Genomic DNA, 21986 nt, shown 5'->3' with positions numbered 1-21986 from the left:
GCAGTTTAATGTAATGCTATTCTAGGGATTGCGGGCCTGATTCAGATTTAGTTGGTGTTGCTATCACTGCTGCTTATATAGAAGCAGCAGCAGTAACACTAATATGGTAAAGCAGTAGGGGGAGTCATGCCACCTGCATGCATTACTGAGCCAAGCTGCATCCAAAGATCAGGATCGGCGACAGGATGGGGGGGAGGTCAAAAGGGACACCTGTACTGGGCACCATGTAAGATGGGCCCCAAGGATATGACACTGAGTGCCTGGCTGGGATGAGAGCCGTCTTGCTCATATAGGGCAGCGAGCTATAGGTAGTGGTGGCGCTGCCTCAGACTGACAGGAGCCTCTCACACACAGTGACTGTGTGCTCACTCTTCCGGGTCCAGCTCTGTTGCAGACAGTTACGGGGCATGGCAGCAACTCCGCTGACCAGGATTCCCATGCCCTGAGCTTGTCTCTTCTTTTTGGAGTCTGCTGTGCGGTGTTTGGGTCTGGGTACTTGGTGAGGGGATACAGGGCTTTGGGATTCTGTGGGGGAGCTGGGAATGCAGTATGGAGTCATTGAGGAGAGACAGATTGTGGGGTGTGTGGGAGGAAGTAGAGAGGGAGACACAGACAATTCAGTTGCACTTTATATAATGTGAGGGGGCCCCAGAGATATCACTGTCCTGGGCCGCACAATTTCTGTTGCCAGCCCTGCCAAGGATGCGTGTATTGGATCATCTGTGACACCATCGGCTGGCTGCATGACCAATGGGGGCAGGAATTCTCTGTCCTCAGATGGAGATCCTCGACTCGTCCTTCCCCCACCATGGTGGCAACATGCCTCCGTTTTGAGAATCGGAGATCATCGCCGCTCCCTGTCCGACCCCAAACAGAATTAGCCTGTCAATCATTGACAGTCTGATGCTGTACTGTGACCGGCATTGCAGACCCGTATGGTCCGGCACATGTGCAAAGTACGAAACATATGTACTTTGTGAGATACATGCATCACTGCTATCCTCTGATCGCTAATGCTATCTCAGGATGGCAATGATAGGGGGCTATAGAGGAAACATGCTTTCAATAATTTAAAAAAGCAGTTTTTCATTTAAATTTACTTTTAGATTATGATTTATTTTTTTAACAATTTTTTTATCTATTTTTGTAGGATCTGCATACAGTGTCCGCTTGGATTGTGTGTTCAAAACACGTCAAGACACATGCCTTCTCTCTGCCCTCAGGAGGTCTATCCACAATAAGAAGCTCACAGTGTGTGAATGGGTAAAAAAATCACAAAAAGCGTGTCCATCACATCAGATTCCCACCCCTTTTATTAATTTTTATTTTATTTTCTCGTAAATTGAAGCAGTTTAGTCTGCTTATTACTTACATAAATCATAGAACTGAGAAGACTACAAGTGCAACATTTGTGTGTGACAAAGCTTATTGTCCGACTCTGGACTTCCCGCGTGATTCGGATCCCAAAACAAGGCAAAACGTCATTATCCCACTGTCGGATTCTCGCAGGGTTTTGAATGCTATAAAGGTCCTGGTGATCGGCGCCATTTTCACTCCGGCTGTGGAGAGTGCACTGAACAGACATGTCCGTCTCAGTGCTGGGGTTGTGGGTGTGGGCATGGGGCTGCTGTAGGGCTGGTGTATCAGTCCGAGGGTGCTCTGTCTGTCGTTAAGTGGTGTATCTGACAAGGGGTGATCTGTCCATAATTCATATACAAACAGACAAACAATAGTAGTTGCTCGGTCATTCCTGGAGATAATTATGTATCAGGTGGTGGAAAGGGGGAGGGGTCACAGACAAACGGACAGAGGGGGAGTTGCAAATCCCACCCCTACATTTCCCTTTAGCACACTAAAAATTACCTGTAACTGTACCTTAACCTATCTGGTAATAGAAATTCAGAGAATTAATTTACACATGTTTGCAAACACATGTTTAAGCTGCTGAGCTCCTTCAAGGCTTATCCGATGTCAGCAGTCCTAACACAACATAATAGCAGTGCCCACATAGGGCCATGTAATTTGTCACAGTAGGCCTTGTGATAAAGGCTATTACCAAAACACATCCAGACAGAGAGCTAACTTACCCAGGAGCCACCCCCAGGATCTCCCATTGGCACTACAAGAAACAGCATGCCTTCCAAATACTGCTCCCATTCAATGCCTCTTGCACACAAGCAGACAAACAATGGTAGTTGCCCGGTCATTCCTGGAGATAATTATGTATTAGGTGGTGGAAAGGGGGAGGGGTCACAGACAAATGGACAGGAGGGGGGGGGGGGGGGGGGTTTGCAAATCTCACACCTACATTTCCCTTCAGCAAACAAAAAATTACCTGTAACCATACCTGAACCTATCTATTAATAGAAATTCAGAGAATTAGTTTACACATGTTTGCAAACACATGTTTAAGCTGCTGAGCCCCTTCAAGGCTTCTCTGATGTCAGCAGTCCTAACACTACATTATAGCAGTGCCCACATAGGGCCATGTCATTTGTCACATAGGCCTCATGATAAAGGCTATTACTAAAACACATCCAGACAGAGAGCTAACTTACCCAGGAGCCACCCCCAGGATCTCCCATTGGCACTACAAGGACCAGCATGCCTTCCAAATACTGCTTCCATTCAATGCCTCTTGCACACAAACACCAATTGTTAGAAACTTTTGCGCTATATTATAAATTTATATGATATGGCTGACGAAAATAACAGACTCCTATTGAATTAAAAATATTTAATATATGAATAATCACAAATCATAAAACAAGACCGGTCTTAGTAGTTTAAACATCTAAGATGACAAGTATATATACTTTCCAATAAAAGGAGGTGGACTTAAGCATATTCTGTGCACAGAGGTGTAAAAACTAGCTCTATAGCTAAATGACTTGATTTACAAAGTCAAAAAAATAGATCAAGTGTAGCTGCTGGTAGAACCCGTATAATAGTTGTTTCCAATAGACAGTCACTTTGTATCAAAGTTCCTTTGAATGTAATAATCCAACATAGGTAAGTAAAATGAATGAGAGCCGTTTTCAACCGGAATCTTACGTGAGGTGTGAGCAAGTAGTATTAGCAGGAGTACATCCCGACGTCCACCACACTGGCTTCTAGCTGCGGGGAAAACGGCACCTGCACTGGCGCCTGCTACAACCTGTCCTGCTGACATCGCTCCTCCCACAGGGGCTTCCTCAAAGTTTCTTTGAGGAAGCCCCTGTGGGAGGAGCGAAACGCGTCAGAGGCTGAACTGTTGGACCCCAGCTGGAGTTAGACCCGTAGTACATACCGGCCGCAGCATTCATCTGCTGGTTGTTTATTCTTGAGTGGAGAGGAGCCGCTCACCGGTGCCCGCAAACGGCACGTAGAGGTGGAGACCTGTGGAGCATTCAGACCGAGCAGGACAGGTTGTAGCAGGCGCCAGTGCAGGTGCCGTTTTCCCCGCAGCTAGAAGCCAGTGTGGTGGATGTCGGGATGTACTCCTGCTGATACTACTTGCTCACACCTCACGTAAGATTCCGGTTGAAAACGGCTCTCATTCATTTTACTTACCTATGTTGGATTATTACATTCAAAGGAACTTTGATACAAAGTGACTGTCTATTGGAAACATCTATTATAGGGGTTCTACCAGCAGCTACACTTGATCTATTTTTTTGACTTTGTAAATCAAGTCATTTAGCTATAGAGCTAGTTTTTACACCTCTGTGCACAGAATATGCTTAAGTCCACCTCCTTTTATTGGAAAGTATATATACTTGTCATCTTAGATGTTTAAACTACTAAGACCGGTCTTGTTTTATGATTTGTGATTATTTATATATTATTAAATATTTTTAATTCAATAGGAGTCTGTTATTTTCGTCAGCCATATCATATAAATTTATAATATAGCGCAAAAGTTTCTAACAATTGGAGTTTTGTGGTTAATTGCACTTGGGTGGCCCAGTGCAATTTGATTGACCTGCTAACCCCAGGTCATTAACTCTTTGCAGCTGATTGTTATTATATCCAAAAGGGTTTTTTATAGCATTTGATATTAGCGCCTGATAAAAAAAGTTTTTTTCTTGCACACAAACAGACAAACAATGGTAGTTGCTCGGTCATTCCTGGAGATAATTATGTATCAGGTGGTGGAAAGGGGGAGGGGTCACAGACAAACGGACAGAGAGGGGGGGGGGGTTGCAAATCCCACCCCTACATTTCCCTTCAGCAAACTAAAAATTACCTGTAACCATACCTGAACCTATCTGGTAATAGAAATTCAGAGAATTAGTTTACACATGTTTGCAAACACATGTTTAAGCTGCTGAGCCCCTTCAAGGCTTCTCTGATGTCAGCAGTCCTAACACTACGTAATAGCAGTGCCCACATAGGGCCATGTAATTTGTCACAGTAGGCCTCATGATAAAGGATATTACTAAAACACATCCAGACAGAGAGCTAACTTACCCAGGAGCCATCCCCAGGATCTCCCATTGGCATTACAAGGAACAGCATGCCTTCCAAATACTGCTCCCATTCAATGCCTCTTGCTCATCCTCGGGGATTTCAATGCATGGGTGGATGATGAGCTCTCACGCCTTGGCCAAGACCTCCTGTGCACAATGAATGGTCTGGGCTTCACACAGGTCGTTCCCTCTGCCACACATAAAAGTGGTCACACTCTCGACCTTGTCTTTCAGATTGGATTAGAAGTCACTGACCTAAAAATAAACCCAGTCATCTGGTCAGACCACTACTCCCTCTGGTTCTCAGTTGCAACCCCTCAAATAAGATCTCTGCCCGTGGAGTTGACCAGGTATCGTCCAAGGAGGGGTATGACTCCCCAGGCTCTTGCAGCAAATCTGGATCTCTCTGCTATACTGGGCGCCCGTGAAGATCCCTGTTCCCTAGTCCGTTATTATAATAGGGATGTTATGGCTGCAATTGATGTTATCGCCCCTGTGCGTTTAAGACCTCGTAAACCACAACGTCAAGCTCCATGGTTCGACAACAGTGTTAGTGAGCTCAAGAAAAGGGGGCGTAGACTGGAAAGACGATGGAGGAAGACTAACCTAGTGGATGACAAAATAAAACTAATAAAGCATAACGAAGAATATCAATCGACAATCACTCGTAAGAAGGCACAGTTCCTGTCAAATGAGATCACAGCAGCAAACAATAGGCCAGCTCAGCTTTTCCGCACAGTGGAGATGCTTTGCAAGCCAGCATGCCTGCAGACTGATGAGACCCTCTCCCAGGCAAGATGCAACGAGTTTGCAAACTTCTTTGCAGATAAAATATCCACCATCCGGGCTGGAATCTCCACAGTGCCATCAAAGGAGTGCCAAACTACAAAGCCTGCCAATATAAGCTACCTGCCTTCATGGACCAGCTTTGACACAGTGGATGTAAAGGACACTGCTGAAATTGCTCGAATTTTGCGTCCCACCACCTGTGATCTGGACCCAGCCTCAACCAAGCTTCTAATAGGTTGTATGGATATAATTGGTCCTGTCTTTACAAAAATTGTTCAATGCTCTTTGCAGACAGGCATTTTTCCTGGACCCCTAAAGGAAGCAATTGTTGGACCGCTTCTTAAAAAACCTAATTTAGATCCCGACTGCATGACCAACTACAGACCGGTATCAAACCTTCCTTTCCTAGGAAAGGTTATTGAGAAAGTCGTTGCAAATCAACTGGAAACCCGCCTGACAACCCATGATATTTATGATCCATTTCAATCAGGATTCAGGAGAAGACATAGCACTGAAACAGCCCTGGTGTGTGTGTTAAATGATCCTCTGATGGCAAAAGACAGAGGTGACTGTTCAATATTAATCCTTCTGGATCTCTCGGCAGCATTTGATACCGTGGACCATGGGCTTCTGATTGAGCGACTGATACATTTCTGTGGTCTGGATGGCACAGTCCTAAGCTGGTTCAAATCATTTCTCACAGGCAGGTCACAGAGAGTATCATCTGGATTATACTCATCACCACCAGTGCCATTGCCATGTGGTGTCCCACAAGGTTCTATACTATCCCCCATGCTTTTTGCAGTATACATGCTCCCATTGGGCGAAATAATCAGGCGCCATGGCCTGGTCTACCACTGCTATGCAGATGATACACAACTGTACTTGTCCTTTGCTCCGGGCACTGATAACCCAATAGCAACCCTAAATGGCTGTCTAGCTGAACTACAGGAGTGGATGAGCGCCAGTTGGCTGCGACTGAACCCGGATTAAACAGAGGTCCTTTTGATTAGAGATGAGCGGGTTCGGTTCCTCGGAATCCGAACCCGCCCGAACTTCAGGTTTTTTTACACGGGGCCGAGCGCGCCCGAACGTCATCATCCCGCTGTCGGATTCTCGCGAGGCTCGGATTCTATCGCGAGACTCGGATTCTATATAAGGAGCCGCGCGTCGCCGCCATTTTCACACGTGCATTGAGATTGATAGGGAGAGGACGTGGCTGGCGTCCTCTCCGTTTAGACTAGAGTACTAGAGAGAGACACAAATTTTGGGGAGCATATTATTAGGAGGAGTACTACTTGCTGCTGATAGTGTGACCAGTGACCACCAATTTAATTAATCCGTTCTCTGCCTGAAAAAAAACGATACACAGTGTGACACAGTCACATACCATATCTGTGCTCAGCCCAGTGTGCTGCATCATATGTAATACTGTATATCATTATCTGACTGTGCTGAGTGCTCACTGCTCACACAGCTTAATTGTGGGGGAGACTGGGGAGCAGTTATAGCAGGAGTACATATTTTAAGTACAGTGCACACTTTTGCTGCCAGAGTGCCACTGCCAGTGTGACTGACCAGTGACCACTGACCACTGACCACCAGTATTGTGATTGTCTGCTGACCACCAGTATAATTGTGATTGTCTGCCTGAAAAAGTTAAACACTCGTCGTGTGGTGTTTTTATAAACGCATTCTGCAGACAGTGTCCAGCAGGTCCGTCATTACATAATATATACCTGTCCGGCTGCAGTACTAGTGTGATATATATATATATTTTAATTTTATCTCATTATCATCCAGTCTATATTAGCAGCAGACACAGTACGGTAGTCCACGGCTGTAGTTACCTCTGTGTCGGCAGTCGCTCGTCCATCCATAATTGTATACCACCTACCCGTGGTGTTTTTTTTTTCTATCTTCTTGATACTAGTAGCTTACTTTAGGAGTCTGCAGTGCTGACAGACAGTGTCCAGCAGGTCCGTCATTACATAATATATACCTGTCCGGCTGCAGTACTAGTGTGATATATATATATATTTTAATTTTATCTCATTATCATCCAGTCTATATTAGCAGCAGACACAGTACGGTAGTCCACGGCTGTAGCTACCTCTGTGTCGGCAGTCGCTCGTCCATCCATAATTGTATACCACCTACCCGTGGTTTTTTTTTTTTCTATCTTCTTGATACTAGTAGCTTACTTTAGGAGTCTGCAGTGCTGACAGACAGTGTCCAGCAGGTCCGTCATTACATAATATATACCTGTCCGGCTGCAGTACTAGTGTGATATATATATATATATTTTAATTTTATCTCATTATCATCCAGTCTATATTAGCAGCAGACACAGTACGGTAGTCCACGGCTGTAGCTACCTCTGTGTCGGCAGTCGCTCGTCCATCCATAATTGTATACCACCTACCCATGGTTTTTTTTTTTTCTATCTTCTTGATACTAGTAGCTTACTTTAGGAGTCTGCAGTGCTGACAGACAGTGTCCAGCAGGTCCGTCATTACATAATATATACCTGTCCGGCTGCAGTACTAGTGTGATATATATATATTTTAATTTTATCTCATTATCATCCAGTCTATATTAGCAGCAGACACAGTACGGTAGTCCACGGCTGTAGCTACCTCTGTGTCGGCAGTCGCTCGTCATCCATAAGTATACTAGTATCCATCCATCTCCATTGTTTACCTGAGGTGCCTTTTAGTTGTGCCTATTAAAATATGCGTCATGTGCTGTTTGGGGAGTATTTTTTTGAAGGGCCATCCTGCGTGACACTGCAGTGCCACTCCTAGATGGGCCAGGTGTTTGTGTCGGCCACTAGGGTCGCTTATCTTACTCACACAGCTACCTCATTGCGCCTCTTTTTTTCTTTGCGTCATGTGCTGTTTGGGGAGTGTTTTTTGGAAGGGCCATCCTGCGTGACACTGCAGTGCCACTCCTAGATGGGCCAGGTGTTTGTGTCGGCCACTAGGGTCGCTTAGCTTACTCACACAGCTACCTCATTGCGCCTCTTTTTTTCTTTGCGTCATGTGCTAATTGGGGAGTGTTTTTTGGAAGGGCCATCCTGCGTGACACTGCAGTGACACTCCTAGATGGGCCAGGTGTTTGTGTCGGCCACTAGGGTCGCTTAGCTTAGTCATCCAGCGACCTCGGTGCAAATTTTAGGACTAAAAATAATATTGTGAGGTGTTCAGAATAGACTGAAAATGAGTGGAAATTATGGTTTTTGAGGTTAATAATACTTTGGGATCAAAATGACCCCCAAATTCTATGATTTAAGCTGTTTTTTAGTGTTTTTTGAAAAAAACACCCGAATCCAAAACACACCCGAATCCGACAAAAAAAATTCGGTGAGGTTTTGCCAAAACGCGGTCGAACCCAAAACACGGCCGCGGAACCGAACCCAAAACCAAAACACAAAACCCGAAAAATTTCAAGTGCACATCTCTACTTTTGATACGACCGCAACATCAAAGGACAAGACTGCAGCATAGCCAACCAACTGGACTTACACTGGGGGATTCAGAATTACAGACCAGTGATCGTGTGCGGAATCTTGGCGTTGTCCTGGATGGTGGCTTGACACTTAAACATCAGATATCAGCCACAATCAAATCCCCATTCTTTCACCTGAGGAACATAGCCAGAATCAAGCACTTAATTCCCTCAGATGACATGCCAAAAGTCATACATGCATTTGTATCATCTCGTTTAGACTACTGTAATGCCCTCTACCTTGGCCTACCAGCAAAAGAATTGCAACGCTTACAGCTGGTGCAAAACACAGCTGCCAGGCTATTAACCAACCAGCCCCGTTCTAGCCACATAACACCCATCCTCTACTCCCTTCACTGGCTGCCTGTAAGATGGCGAATCATCTTCAAGATTGGCTTACTGAGTTTCAAAGCATTACATGACCAAGGCCCAAGGTACCTGAAACAGCTTCTGACCCCATACTGCCCCACTCGATTACTGCGATCTGTAGATGAAGGACTTTTAGCAGTACCTAGAATCTACCGTAATTCATCTGGGGGTCGAGCTTTTAGTCATGCGGCTCCGACTCTATGGAACTCACTTCCCCGCACAGTGCGAGAGGCCCCAACTATAGAATCCTTCAAAAGTAGACTCAAGACTTTTCTGTTTACTAAAGCATTTCCATAGTGTCCCTTTTAGTATCTTCATGCTTCTGTATTTTATGAAAATGTACTTCATTGTTTTCTGTACTATATTATGCTATGTATCTGTTAAGCGCCTTGAGTCCTATTGGAGAAAGAGCGCTATATAAATAAAATTATTATTATTATTATTATTATTATTATTATTAGTATCAGTCTAGCAGTGCTCTGTCTGTTGTCTGGTGGTGTATCTGACAAGGGGTGATCTGTCCATATACATCCGGGGACTCTGCCCCAGTGATAAAAAAAGAACAACAACCAGTATAATGTGTGTGTACATCCAGGGGCTGGTGTGTCCTATGTATCCGTATCAGTCCAGGGGTAATCTCTCTGTCATCTGGTTGTGCATCTGACAAGGGGTGATCTGTCCATATATATAATCCAGTGTTAAAAAAAAAACAGTATACTGTGTGTGTACACCCAGGGTCTAGTGTGTCCGACTCCTATCCTATGGTGTATCTGACAAGGGGTGCTCTGTTCACCTAGGGGTGATCTGTCCATCCATCTAGGGGCTCCGCCCCAGTGGAAAATTAAAATAATAAAAGCTAAAAAGGCTAAAATATAATTCTAAAAATATATATTTTTTGTTTGTTTGTGCTGTACCTCAGTGTACTATACAATTTTTATTTTATTTTCATAGGTACTGTGACACTGCCAGTCAAACCGCAGTATATTATTATTTTTTACTCATACACGTATTGTGCGACACTGTTGGTGAATTAAACCGCAGTGTTTAATTACTATACCTGACTCATACACATATTTTGCGACTCTGTGCGTGAAGTTGGTACCACACTAGTATATTTTCATACTCATCTCATACACGTATTGTGCGCCACTGTTGGTTAAATTAAACCGCAGTGTTTGATTACTATTCCTGACTCATAGATGTATTGTGACACTGTAGGTGGTACATTTTTGGAGGATGAACAATTGAGAGGAGAGACATAGGGCTATATTCAATTGCAGTCGAAAGCTGCCATCTGTCAGAAAGACGTCAGTTTTCTTCTTTTTTAGGTCGGATAACGATGAGGGAGCTGAGGGGAGGAGGCGGGGGGAGGGCAGCGGCTACAGCAGCATAGCAGAAGGATGGGGCACCACCGCCACTCACGGCAGCGTCCACCCGGTTCCAGCAAGCAAGGACCCGCTTGCTGGAGCTGGGTGGACGCTGCCATGAGGTCTGGCGGCGGTGCCCCATCCTTCTGCTACGCTGCTGAAGCCACTGCTTTCCCCGGTCTTCCAACTGCTCTCCCCCGTCTCCTCCTTTCAGCTCCCTCATCGCAATCCGACTTTTTTTAAAGTCGGATTGAGATGGTCAGGAACGGCCAAATGCTGTCGGATTTGGCCATTCACTGAATAGCCTTGTCGCATGTAAAATCAAAGAAAAAGTAAAAGTCGGATTATTAAAAGTCAGATTAGTGCAATAATATAACCAAAGCACCCAATGATTAATTACAAATTTTAAAGTCAAACAAATGAAATTAAATTACTGGTCAATCCTTTATTCCACTACATACATACTCTACCTCCCTTGGGCCCCTGATCTAGTTATTGATAAAGGGCCTAATTCAGCAGGGATCGCAAAGCAGTAAAAATTGCAGAAAATGCGGAAAATCACAAAATCTGCACCATATACAGGTTGAGTATCCCATATCCAAATATTCCGAATTACGGAATATTCCGAAATACGGACTTTTTTGAGTGAGACTGAGATAGTGAAACCTTTGTTTTTTGATGGCTCAATGTACACAAACTTTGTTTAATACTCAAAGTTATTAAAAATATTGTATTAAATGACCTTCAGGCTGTGTATATAAGGTGTATGTGAAACAAATGAATTGTGTGAATGTAGAGACACTTTGTTTAATGCACAAAGTTATAAAAAATATTGGCTAAAATTACCTTCAGGCTGTGTGTATAAGGTGTATATGTAACATAAATGCATTCTGTGCTTAGATTTAGGTCCCATCACCATGATATCTCATTATGGTATGCAATTATTCCAAAATACGGAAAAATCCCATATCCAAAATACCTCTGGTCCCAAGCATTTTGGATAAGGGATACTCAACCTGTACCGCAAAAACTGAGAAAAAAAATGCAACTTCTGAGACAAAACAAAAACTGCGTATGCACTACGAAAAGTAGGCATGTAGGGTGCGTACTAAAGGGCTGGACTCGCAAAAACTAAGAGCAGGGGCGTGTTGTGGGCATATGCAGATTCAGGGCATACGCAATTTTTACAACTGATCGCACATTTATCGTGTGCAGTTTCTGAGTGACTACAGGTCTACCTTAAAAACTGCACAAGCTGACCTCAGTTGTAGAATGTTGGATGTATACTGCAATCATTGCTTCATTACACCCATCTGAAGCAGCTCACACCTCAGACCACAAATCACTTCATTCAGCTGTATTGAAACTTCTCAACATGTAAGGGAGCTTTAAACTATGTAACACCAGTGGCGTGCGGTGAGGTCAGTGACTGGTGAGGCACTGCAGCCATAATGTCCACAGAGTCCCGCCGATGACCCCTACCACCGCCAAGCCAAAGCCTGCTACTGCCCCCAAGCCGATGCCCAATACCACCACCACAAATGGCCTCTGCCCAAGCCTTTGGCCGCCACCTTCCTGCCCTGTCTCCCTCCATTGCCACCATCCTGCTCTGTCTCCCTCCAGTGCCACCATCCTGCCCTGTCTCCTTCCACACCACCATCCTGCCCTGTCTCCCTCCACGCCAGCATCCTGCCCTGTCTCCCTTCATATCCGCATCCTGCCCTGTCTCCTTCCAGCGCCACCATCCTTCCCTGTCTCCTTTTATGCCACCATCCTTCCCCGTCTCCCTCCACGCCAGCGTCCTGCCCTGTCTCCTTCTACGCCACCATGCTGCCGTATCTCCCTCCAGTGCCACCATCCTTCCCCGTCTCCCTCCACGCCACCATCCTGCCCTGTCTCCCTCCACACCACCATGCAGCCCGGTCTCCTTCTACGCCACCATCCTTCCCCGTCTCCCCCCAGTGCCACCATCCTGCCCTGTCTCCCTCCACACCACCATCCAGCCCGGTCTCCTTCTACGCCACCATCCTTCCCCGTCTCCCTCCACGCCAGTGTCCTGCCCTGTCTCCTTCTACGCCACCATCCTACCTGTCTCCCTCCAGTGCCACCATCCTTCCCCGTCTCCCTCCACGCCAGCGTCCTGCCCTGTCTCCTTCTATGCCACCATGCTGCCGTGTCTCCCTCCAGTGCCACCATCCTGCCCTGTCTCCTTCCACACCACCATCCTGCCCTGTCTCCCTCCATGCCACCATCCTGCCCTGCCTCCTTCTACGCCACCATGCTGCGCTGTCTCCCTCCATGCCAGCGTACTGCCCTGTCTCCTTCTATGCCACCATCCTTCCCTGTCTCCCTCCACGCCAGCATACTGCCCTGTCTCCCTCCACGCCACCATCCTTCCCTGTCTCCCTCAACTCCAGCATCCTGCCCTGTCTCCTTCCACACCACCATCCTGCCCTGTCTCCCTCCATGCCACCATCCTGCCCTGCCTCCTTCTACGCCACCATGCTGCGCTGTCTCCCTCCATGCCAGCGTACTGCCCTGTCTCCTTCTATGCCACCATCCTTCCCTGTCTCCCTCCACGCCAGCATACTGCCCTGTCTCCCTCCACGCCACCATCCTTCCCTGTCTCCCTCCACTCCAGCATCCTGCCCTGTCTCCCTCCATGCCACCATCCTGCCCTGTCTCCTTCTAAGCCACCATGCTGCGCTGTCTCCCTCCATGCCAGCATCCTGCCCTGTCTCCTTCTACGCCACCATGCTGCGCTGTCTCCCTCCATGCCAGCATCCTGCCCTGTCTCCTTCTATGCCACCATCCTTCCCTGTCTCCCTCCATGCCAGCATACTGCCCTGTCTCCTTCTATGCCACCATCCTTCCCTGTCACCCTCCATGCCAGCGTACTGCCCTGTCTCCTTCTATGCCACCATCCTTCCCTGTCACCCTCCATGCCAGCGTACTGCCCTGTCTCCTTCTATGCCACCATCCTTCCCTGTCTCTCTCCATGCCAGCGTACTGCCCTGTCTCCTTCTATGCCACCATCCTTCCCTGTCTCCCTCCATGCCAGTGTACTGCCCTGTCTCCTTCTATGTGTAACCCCTTATAGTGGTCAGTTAGGAATAGATAGGACTAATAAATACACACTCATGTTATTTGACTAATTTAGGTATATAATATTTTGTATTGATGCTGTGGTCTGCTGGGCTATATGTTTATGCCTATAGATAGTGCAAGTGACCTGAATAAGATATCAGGGGTTGTTCAGGTATCAATAAGGAGAAGGGGTTGCTGGAAGCTTCCAAAGCCCCGCGCGCTGTAAGATCAGCGGGGGGTATGCACGAGGAAAAAGACGGTAGGGAATAGGAGGTGCGTCAGAGAGGCAGCGGAGAAGCCGAAGGACGGGGACCCAGCAACCGACGGTGATCAGGCTGACCGAGAGCTGGAAACATCGAGAGAGGAGAATCTCCCGTCAATCATCGCCGCTGAGCTGCCCGCACCAAGTGGCGGCCGGAGACCTGAAAAGAAAGCCGGGAGCAGTAATATAGGACGGCCACCGCTGATTACCTTCCCCGCTGGTTAATACGGACCGCTGATCTCCGCGGACAAGGAGGACGCAGGGTCTGAGGTGAGGAGACTGACCTTCGGGGAGCGAGCAGCACGGAGCCGGGAGCGGTACCCGCCGCAAACCGCCTGTAGGGGGAGAGTCCTCGTTAATATACAAAGGACTGCTCCCACGACAACCCCACTGATGCTCCTATTAGAAGGCTGAGGGATCGAACCATCCCATAACAGGAGGAGCCATTTCCAGGAGACGACCCCTCCTGGCCAGATACGCCTACTGTAAGGCGGAGGAACAGAACAAGCCCATCAAGGGAGGAACAATTTCGGGGAGATAATCCCAAGGAGGTGGGTGATAAAGTAATTTCCCCTTCAGATGCATAGAATGAGGATTTAGCAACTGGCTAACTACACTAGAGTAAGTGTCATTCTGTTAAAAGAAAATATAGCTGTAACTGTACAGTTGGACTAAACTTTACATCTATTTACCCATCCAATGCCGGGTCTCTGATATTAACTAAACAAAGAGTTAAATAGACATCATATATATATGTATATATATATTTATATATATATATATATATATATATATAGGAGCTGAGTTAAAACCTATCCAGGTTAAGAGACAACGGGTAATTTACAGGTACTGTAATTCTAATTATTAAAACGAAAGAGAATATATATTATTCCTAAAGAATTAGAATCCTGATATATCCGGGAGTAGGTCACGTATGGACTAATATCACCCTTGGTGAGAACAAGGATAGTATCTGGTGGCCTTTACATGAAATGTACATATTGGGTATCATACCCCTTTGGTGACTAAATTACTGGAGTGTTATTAGAATAGTACCTATCCATACCACATCCACGGTTAGAGAAATGGATACTAATAACAGGAAGATTACTCTTCATCCTTCAGAGGAAACGAAACGGGGAAGAAGATTGCCCATCGCATATCCCCTTCGCAGTTTCTAAAACTGTACTAATATAAGGATCCATTAGTTAAACAAGGGGGAGAAGATTGCCCATCGTATATCCCCATAATAGCCACTAAACTTGTATTGATGTCAGGAACCTTTAGCATCTTTTAAGGAATTTGTACTGACCGGTTCAGCAGAGTAACTATTGTGTTCATTTAGCTTTTCATTGCTTTAATATCTACCATAACATACTGGTACCAAAGGTAAAGGTAATATATTAATTTTTAGATAAAACCCCGGGTCCATAGTCATCTAGACTATGGTAGGTAATTTTGTGTAATGCATGCAATTACTAATGTTAGTATACTAACTAAAATTAATGTAATATTGTATGTACGACTTATATTGAAAATGGATTAACTCTTTATTATCCTACTAAAATAAACCACTTACCTGTTAGGGTGTATATTGAGTAATTGGCCTATATTATTTGGAGTCCCTGTAGAAGAGAAGAAGAATCAGATAAGGAGGTGATATTGAAACAGGTGAGGAAATACATAGTCCGAAATAACCACATAAAACATATACACTATAGTTTACACCCTCCTATCCACTAAAGGAAGGCTGTCCCAAGCTAGCCTGGGTGTACAAGCTTGGGTGGAGGCACGCGCCAACAGTAAGGTGAGGTTACAAAGTGGAGGCACTGCTGAGATTCTAAATCTCTGGGAATATATAGAACGATGGAAATTATATCTGGAGAGGAGGTGTTCCGATGGTGTAGAGATAAGGAAGTGGATATTGAATGCAGTATAGGGTTATTAGGTAACTTCTTGTCCATCTCAGACGAGGAATTATTGTCCGAATTATCTGGATTATATGGAATATTTCAACCAAATATTGTTGATAAAAGAAGAGGAGAACAAGGAGATCTTTCAACAATACTAATTACTAATAAAACTTCTTTAGAATCCGAACTTTTCCCCAAGATAATTAAGTTAAAGTGTACACCAGGAACACGAATACAGTTAGTGTGGCCAATTATTATATCGGATTATGAGGATCCTCAGGGAGATTCGGTAACTCGAGTGATGGCAGGGATCAGTAAACCAAACCATGAAGGGTCTTCGACTGAAGCAGTAATGGATAAGGTAGTAAACCAGCTGGAAAGATGGCACTATGAAGGGGGTTATAGACGGCTGAGAATGTTTTCGGGAATAGTACCAGTACCAGCGGGAGAATAGTCCTATGACTTATGGAAAGAAGCTGCTATTCAGCATTCGGAAGAGTGGCCATGTCCGGACGCCATAAAAAAACAAAGGGTGGTGGAGAGCCTACGAGGTCCGGCAATGGGAGTGATCCAAGCTACTCGAAGGAGTAACCCTCAGGCTACCCTTAGAGAATATTTTGAAGCTTTAGATTTTTCATACGGAACCATAGAGGATGTAGGTGAACTACTAGCACGTGTGAATCACACTTTCCAAGAACATGGAGAAACTCTCACCGATTATATATATCGAGTGGATAAAGTAATTTACAAGTTGGTGGAAAAAGGAGGACTGGATAAAAGCGACGTGGACGAGAGGCGAATACGTCAAGTACTAAAGGGCGCCCTGACCACTAACCCTGTCGCTCAACGGCTTCGATGTACCATAAGAGATGGACAAGCCCCTACCTTAAGTGACTTAGTGAAGGAAGTAAAATTGGAAGAGGTTCAGATTGAGAATAGAGAGAAACTAATCAAGAAAGTAAAAATCGTAGTGCCTACTACTAATTCCCCTAAATCTTTGTTAGACGACCGACTATTGAATTTATTGGAAGAACAAAATAAAAAAATAGATCAGTTAATAGCATTACAAACTGATAGACCAGCGCCACAGTATATGCCCACCAATGTGGGGAGAGGAATGACGCGGAGAAATCAGTCTTCCATAACATGCTACCGGTGTGGTCAAATTGGCCATCGTTCATTTGAATGTCATCTGAATGAGCCAAATAATAGAGGAAATCGATACCATGCTCGTAGAAGGGATGGACAATTGGAAAACTCCAACGGGAGTACTGTGGTCCCCTCACAGCCTCCCCCGCAATAAATGTTAAAGCTATGGGGAGTTACCAGTGGTCCGATATTCCGGCTAATTTGATGGGACGGGCCCCCAGAATTAAAGCCATACTAAATGGACACGATTGTAGCGTGCTGATGGATAGCGGGTCACAAATATCTATAGTTTTCGAGTCATGGTACCGATCTCATATAAGTGATGTTCCTATCTTGCCTCTAAACGGGCTTACCATATGGGGCCTGAGTGAACAAAAGTATCCCTATTTGGGATACATAACCGGAAATATCTCTTTTGAGCCTGGACTGCAGGTTCCCAATGAAACAGTACCTCTTGTCGCATTAGTATGTCCAGATTCTCCGGGAGATAATGGGGACTTACCCGTCATAATAGGAACTAACACGAATATGTATAAAAATTTGATTAAATGGTGTGACCGACAGGAAAAAGAATTTCAGGATGGAAGCCATCCAGGTAAGGACGAGGATGGTCGATATAAGTGTAGTCGAGTGGAAACTATCCTAAACTCTCCTTCAAATCCTGTTGGAAGCGTAATTGGATATACTCCCTCCGTTCTTAATTTAGAACATTGCTTTCAAGACAGTGATGTCCCCATTAACATAAAGACCCTACTATTGGCTCAATTACACAACAGAGCTGAGGTATTTTCTAAAGGGGATTGGGATTTGGGAACGGCGACAGGAGTGGAACATCATATTAGATTGACTGATGAGACCCCATTTCGAGAGAGATCACGAAGACTTGCACCAGCTGACTTTGAGGATGTACGTCAACATCTTAGACACCTATTGGAAAACAAGGTGATAGCTGACTCCTAAAGTCCGTATGCGTCTCCAATCGTTGTAGCTCGAAAGAAAAATGGAGAAGTACGTCTATGTATAGACTACAGGACGTTGAATAATCGTACCATCCCTGACCAATATACAGTACCTCGAGTAGATGAAGCCCTTGATTGTCTTCAAGGCAGTCAATGGTTCTCAGTACTAGATCTCAGGTGCGGATATTATCAGATCCCCATGAACCCCCAAGATCAACAAAAGACTGCTTTCATCTGTCCTATTGGATTTTATGAATTTCTTAAAATGCCGCAAGGAGTGAAGGGGGCCCCGGCTACATTTCAGAGAACAATGGAAAAAACAGTGGGTGACATGTGTTACCGAGAGGTTCTGGTTTACCTAGATGACATTATTGTGTTTGGCAAGAGCCTAGAAGAACACAACGAAAGATTAATTAAGGTACTAGACCGACTGAGGGCTAGAGGATTAAAATTGTCGGTTGATAAGTGTAAATTTTGCCAACAGACTGTGAAATATCTTGGCCATGTAGTGAGTAGGGAAGGTATTTCTACGGACCCATCTAAGCTTGAGGCTGTACAGAAATGGCCGCAGCCTACGAACCTGAAGGACCTCCGATCGTTTTTAGGATTTTGTGGGTATTACAGGAAGTTTGTGAAACATTATTCACGGATTGCTCGGCCATTAACAGAACTTACCAAAGGATATCCCCCTTATAATAATAAAAGAAGGAATAATGCTCTTAGTAAATTGCCATATCACCGAGTTAACGACCCGTTCGGAGAAAGGTGGGACAAAAAATGTGAAAATGCGTTCCTCCAACTAAAGCATTGTTTGACACATGCGCCTGTATTGGCCTATGCTAACCCTGAGCTCCCATATGAAGTGCATGTAGATGCCTCTTTGGAGGGGCTAGGGGGAGTATTATATCAATGGCATAATCAACAGCTCAGACCCGTATCATATATCAGCAGAGGATTATCCCAAAGTGAGAGAAAATACCCCGTACATAAGATGGAGTTCTTGGCTCTTAAATGGGCCATTGTAGAAAAATTCCACGACTATTTATATGGAGTATCATTTACTGTACAAACTGACAACAATCCTCTTACCTATATCCAGACCACAGCAAGACTAGATGCTACAGGACATAGATGGTTGGCTGCATTGTCTATTTACGATTTCACCATCAAGTACAGGCCAGGAGTAGTACATCAAGATGCAGACGCTCTGTCAAGGTTATCACACCTAACTGAGAATGAGACCACAGATGAATGGATAGAAGTCCCTGCGGCAGATGTACGAGGATTGTGCCATCAAATCAATGTAGGACAACAATCGGAAACAGCTCTTGTTTCATCTTTAGGGGTATCTGAAAAAGTCATACCACCATTATATTGTTGGTTAAGCCAGATTGAATTGGAAGGTATGACCCGAGTAGGAACTAAGCAGATGGCATCGGATCAAAGAGAGGATAGAGTAATATCCCCTATAATTCAGATAATGATTAATAAAGATGAAAGTAAAGTGAAATTGAACCTTACTAATGCATCTAAAATATTATTGAGGCAACTCCCTAAACTGATACTACAACAAGGGGTGTTGTATCGACGTACACGGATGGTGGACGGGAGATACCGGTTACAACTGGTATTACCGGATAAATACCGACAGTTAGTGATGGAAGCCTTACACAACAACCACGGACATCTTGGATATGAAAAGACACATGGATTAATTACGGATCGGTTCTATTGGCCGCTTATGAACAGAGAGATTGACCAATTCTGCAGGACATGTGGGAATTGTATAATGAGGAAGACCCTACCTAAAACTGGAGTGGCGCCTTTGACCAATCTAACAAGTTCAGGCCCATTGGATTTGGTGTGTATAGATTTTTTATCCTTTGAGGGACCGAAAGGAAAAGATAGTAACATCCTGATTGTTACTGACCATTTCACCCGCTACGCGCAAGCCTATGTAACACCCAATCAGCGAGCGACTACAGTGGCTAATACGTTATGGGAGAAGTTCTTTATACATTATGGGCTTCCATCCAGAATACACTCAGATCAAGGTAGAGACTTTGAAAGCAGGCTAATTAAGGAATTGTGTGAATGCTGCGGTATAAAGAAATCTCGAACCACTCCATACCATCCGCAAGGAGATCCCCAGCCTGAGCGGTTCAATCGCACTTTGTTAAATATGTTGGGAACATTAAACAGCCGTAGCAAACCCCAGTGGAATCGATATGTGGCTCATCTAGTACACGCCTATAACTGCACCCGTAATGAGTCTACGGGGTACTCACCATATTTTCTGATGTTCGGGAGAGAGGCTCGATTGCCAATCGATATCTGTTTAAAAACTAGACCAGCTGATTATTTGGCATCATCACATTCTCAGTATGTTCAACGACTCCGGCAACAATTAAAGGAGGCATATACTTTAGCTCAAGTAGAGTCCCAGAAGATGGGAATGAAAAACAAAGTCCGACATGACAGACAAGTGAAACATCATCTGTTGACCCCAGGAGATCGAGTATTAATTCGGGATCTAGGACGGCCAAGGAAACAAAAATTGGCTAATAGATGGAAAACTGAATTGTATATAGTAGTAAAACAATTGCCTAACATCCCGGTGTATCAAGTAGTTCCAGAGAATGGAACAGGACCCGTCCTTACCTATCATAGACAACATCTATTGCCGGTAGCCCAAGATGTTAGATGGGAAGAAGTGACTGAAGATGATAGCACGTCTTGTGCCCGAAAAGAAAAAAATATAACCAGTATTGAAGAGTCGGGGGAGCAGAAGGACCTAGAGGAAAGAGATACAGTAGATTATGGAAATGGATATTACTACTGTGAGGAAAACACTGAGATATTGGAAGATGAAAAGAGAAATTCAAGTGACTCTCCTGAATATAGACAAACCGTACTACCAGACACTATAGTAGAGGAACAAGTTACAACCCCGGATGAAGAATACGAATGGTGGAATACCGGGGGAGCTTCATATTCTCAAGATCAAGATGATTCTAATGAACACTCCTCCAATATAATGGAAAGTGAGATAGATGAACATTCTCGACCAAAACGGGAGCATAAACCACCGAGGATATTGACATATGATCAATTGGGGGTACCCTCCGAAGTACCATTAGTCATTCATCCTGGCATTATGTGGAGCTGGCCATACTATGGAAGTGTTATATAACGAAAGGAAAGAGAAACTAGAATGAAAAAAAAAAATGAGTTCAATGAAACACAGAAAGTGGGGAGATCTCTTGTCAGTTAGAGCCAGACAGTGGACTCCCCAGGGGGAGAATGTAACCCCTTATAGTGGTCAGTTAGGAATAGATAGGACTAATAAATACACACTCATGTTATTTGACTAATTTAGGTATATAATATTTTGTATTGATGCTGTGGTCTGCTGGGCTATATGTTTATGCCTATAGATAGTGCAAGTGACCTGAATAAGATATCAGGGGTTGTTCAGGTATCAATAAGGAGAAGGGGTTGCTGGAAGCTTCCAAAGCCCCGCGCGCTGTAAGATCAGCGGGGGGTATGCACGAGGAAAAAGACGGTAGGGAATAGGAGGTGCGTCAGAGAGGCAGCGGAGAAGCCGAAGGACGGGGACCCAGCAACCGACGGTGATCAGGCTGACCGAGAGCTGGAAACATCGAGAGAGGAGAATCTCCCGTCAATCATCGCCGCTGAGCTGCCCGCACCAAGTGACGGCCGGAGACCTGAAAAGAAAGCCGGGAGCAGTAATATAGGACGGCCACCGCTGATTACCTTCCCCGCTGGTTAATACGGACCGCTGATCTCCGCGGACAAGGAGGACGCAGGGTCTGAGGTGAGGAGACTGACCTTCGGGGAGCGAGCAGCACGGAGCCGGGAGCGGTACCCGCCGCAAACCGCCTGTAGGGGGAGAGTCCTCGTTAATATACAAAGGACTGCTCCCACGACAACCCCACTGATGCTCCTATTAGAAGGCTGAGGGATCGAACCATCCCATAACAGGAGGAGCCATTTCCAGGAGACGACCCCTCCTGGCCAGATACGCCTACTGTAAGGCGGAGGAACAGAACAAGCCCATCAAGGGAGGAACAATTTCGGGGAGATAATCCCAAGGAGGTGGGTGATAA

Source organism: Pseudophryne corroboree, chromosome 6 (genome assembly GCF_028390025.1).
Source record: "Pseudophryne corroboree isolate aPseCor3 chromosome 6, aPseCor3.hap2, whole genome shotgun sequence".
Taxonomy (NCBI): Eukaryota; Metazoa; Chordata; class Amphibia; order Anura; family Myobatrachidae; genus Pseudophryne; species Pseudophryne corroboree.
The sequence above is the reverse complement of the archived record's forward strand: the minus strand, read 5'-3'. Positions refer to the sequence as shown.